Source organism: Olea europaea, unplaced genomic scaffold (genome assembly GCF_002742605.1).
Source record: "Olea europaea var. sylvestris unplaced genomic scaffold, O_europaea_v1 scaffold1467, whole genome shotgun sequence".
NCBI lineage: Eukaryota > Viridiplantae > Streptophyta > Magnoliopsida > Lamiales > Oleaceae > Olea > Olea europaea.
In genome coordinates this window covers 140,227-144,001 of record NW_019232225.1, presented here as the reverse complement: position 1 = coordinate 144,001, position 3,775 = coordinate 140,227, and positions in this window count along the sequence as shown.

Below are 3,775 nucleotides of genomic sequence, written 5' to 3'. Positions count from 1 at the left end.
CCCCCCCCCCCCCCCCCCGCGGGATCCTTTTTCTTGGTTTTGAAAGAATTTGTTTTCTTTTGGTTTTGGTGAAAAAGTTTTTTCCAATTTTTTTTATTTTTATTTTTTTGGCAATGGATATAAATTCTATCAATAATTGTAACAAATTATATCCCTTTAATTTTCATGAAAAACAAAACCAGACGAATAACAAAATATCGAAAATTTAAACATTTTTCAGTTGAAAAATTATACTAGTTAAATACATTTAATTGACAATTCCCAATAAAATAAGTTCTAAACAATTCAATTTCCTTAAATTTATTTTTTTCACTCAAATTCTATTCTTGGAATTAATCGAACGCTAAATGATGCAGAAGTTGCCAGTAGGTGCATCTTGTGCCTCCCAACTTTTTCCCTTGAATTGTCAAACACATGTACAACTTTACCCATATTCTTGGTTAACGAAATTGGTCCTTAAAATGAGTTTTGTCTGTGACAGTTTTGGAATAGGAGAAAGTTCCTGCAAGCGTTGGATGTGGAGCACTAAAAAGTAAAAATAAAAATTCCTACTGATGATTTCTGCCATCCTCCTTGACCGATGTGTAGATGGATGAAAATGACTACATAGAAATGATAATTGTGTTTAAAATAGTCTAATAATAAAATATCATGTGACATTATGTCAACCTATTTACCAATAAATATGACAATGTAGCATGAGCGGTAAAAAAATCAACAATGTGTGATGCGCATCATAATATACACCAAATTTTACACTCCATCACATGACAACATACTAGTTGACAGTTTAAAAAAATAGTTTTTTCACTAATCAATTTTGCCAACAAGGATGATGTCGAGCATGATGTAGAAACGTAATGTACAAGTGACTTTATCGAAAAAGTTAATTACTAATAGACTTGACAAGAGATAATAATAATATCAGGGTCTCACACAATTTGAATGAAAAATGAGTTTTTTCCTTTCTAAAAATGGTTCTCAAGCACATGTTAAATTGTTGGTTAAATTTTTCTTATGAATAACTATTGACTTGAATCACAAACTTTAACCTTTAACGAAACAAAGATCATTGATAACAATCGTGTCTCTCAAGCCCACGTACATGTAACATATGATCTTTTTAAAAATATCCGAGTGTTAATAGCCTAAACCAATTTACAATAATTGGGTGTATAGAAATAGCTTTTTCTTTGAAAGTATTGATTATGTTGGTATAATTCATATGGGAAGATAATGGAGGGATGATAGATTTCGCATTTGGGTAACTTTTAGGTGTTAATGGGCACAATCATTTCAGACAAGTTGTCATGTGGACTCTCTCCAATCCCATGAAATCGCAAAATTTAGTGATTTAAATGATTAGGCCAAAGGTTTTGAACTAAAGTCATACCATATTTCCAAGACAAAGAAAATATTTTAGTAACTATTTTTTGGCCATTCAAATCCTTCTTTATGAAAAAAGAAAAACCCAAATCTTGAAAGTTCGAAAAGTGGGCATTGGAATTAGGAAAAGTGATAGCAGTCAAAAGTGTGTTCTTTCAAGATTCCTTTCTCAATAGGTTTTTGGTCCACTAATTGTGTTTTTTATTTATGGGATTATGATATGGGTATTAAAATACAAATCTGGTAAAATGAGGTGCAATAGTTAATTAAGGAATAATATTTGTAATTAATCAACAAAGTGAAGATTCCCATCTTGTCATCAGAGGAAATATAGGTACTGATGGCGTCATTGTCACGGAAAATATTGTAATTTAATCAAGTAAAGTGCACCAAAATAAAACTATTCTAGAAGTTCAAATTCTTCAAATATTGATTGATCTTGTTTTGACATGATTTGTTTGTTACTAGTTCCCGAAAGAATTAATGTCTTCATTAGCTAAACCCTTTCTTCCTTTATCTTTTGACTCGTATTTTGTTCTTATACAATCAAAGAAGACCTTCCTGATATACGTTGCAATGACTTCAATAGCAAACACACTCTTCTTCGTTTTTCCTTTAATAAAAGCCATCAAATTTGTTGGTTTTTGATCCCCAGCTGCAAGGGGGAACTTAGGCTATGTATTTAGTAATATTTATGTTACGTGTTACTCTCTTTCGAATAGTTATAATATTCAGTATTTTTTTTTCCAATATGGTGTTACATATTCATTTTTACATGGCCAATAATATGACTGCAAGTCTCATTTTGGAGACGGGGTAAAATTCAAAAATAAGAGTAGATTTGTGTATTTTTAAATTATTTTGTGAAGACTAGAGTATATGGAAATCCAAAAGTTAATCGAATTATGTGTGTGTTTGATTACATTTATTTTCCATGAAAAATATCAGTTTTCCACCTAAATTCTTAGTTGGAGCGTTTGATTGCTATTTTTTTCCATGGAAAACATTTTCCAACTTTTGAAAATATGCTTAATTTTCCTTATTTTTAAGGAAAATATTTTCCTTGGGTAGAGGTGATTTTTATTTTCCACAAAAGATGAAAAACATTTTCTTTTCTAGGTAATATTTTCCATGTCAATCAAACACACTCTATATGTGTAATTAACCCTCAAAATGTCACCTAAATGCCAAATCATCTTGAATTAAGGCCCATCTCGAAAATATCGATCCAGAGGCCCATTTACTGAACTGTGAAGCCCATTTATTTATCGTATTTCTGGCATTTGCTCCAGTTTTCTTATATGGTGAAGGGGAGAAGCGAAGAAATCTCGGGACAGGAGCGTGTCTTCATCAAGAGCCCAATCACCGTCATACCCAAGTGCAGCTCGCATAGCCGATTCTTATTGCTACCCACAATACACTGCTTCTCTCAAATGTAATTGTGAGAACCCCCAGTGTACAATTTAACTTCTTTTTGTTTGAATGAACTCTTGTTAGTTTTACGCAGTATTTTTGTGTCATACATGATTTGTTGTTTGATTTCATGTTGAATTATTGTTCTTTGTTATAGGGTCTGTATATTATTTTGTGGGCGATTAAGATTCTCCCTGATTTGAACTTCCCACTACTTGCCAGTAATTGATTTTTACAGCGTAAAGTCGTTTTTGAGTGATAAATATATTAGGTTATAATATTCAAAAGGAATTAATTTTTCATTTCTGTTGTTGGCCTTTATCGGGATTATGTGAAATGTCGGTTTGAAGCATTCCTAATTTTAGTTTCCAATTTTGATTTTTGATAAGCTTTCTGTTTCGCGCGGATTAGTCGCTAACAATTAAAAGGGATAAGACGATTGTGTAACGGACAAACCTCTTGAGACAAAGTTCCAAAAAGGGGTGTTCTTTTATTGACGATGACTTTACAATTGGAAATTAAAAACAAAATGCCTTCAAGGAGCGCAAACACATGAGTTACTGAAAAAAGTGTTTAAGTCTAAACTAAAGAAATTAAAATTACATGTTCTCTGTTCGAGAGTTTTTTTGATTCGGTCCTTTGCTTTATGTCCTTTCTTCCTTTTATACTTCATGGACGATCTCTTTGTGATCAACCGCCTAAAAACTGCTTGATCGTCCTATAACTGCCCATTTTCCTCGTAATGGCCAACTTGTTATGAGAACTGCCTTTTTTAACTGCTGTCATTACTCTTCGTCGTTCAACCGCTTTCGATTGAATTTTTTGAATCGTGGAACGTGATAAGGCTACTTTAATAAGTGCTTTGATAACTGCACTTCTTGATAATCACAACGCTTTATGTTTATTAAGACCTTGGGCGACTTGAAGGTTTGGGCGAGAATAGAGTAACAGCTCTGGACGACTGTATGGCACTCCA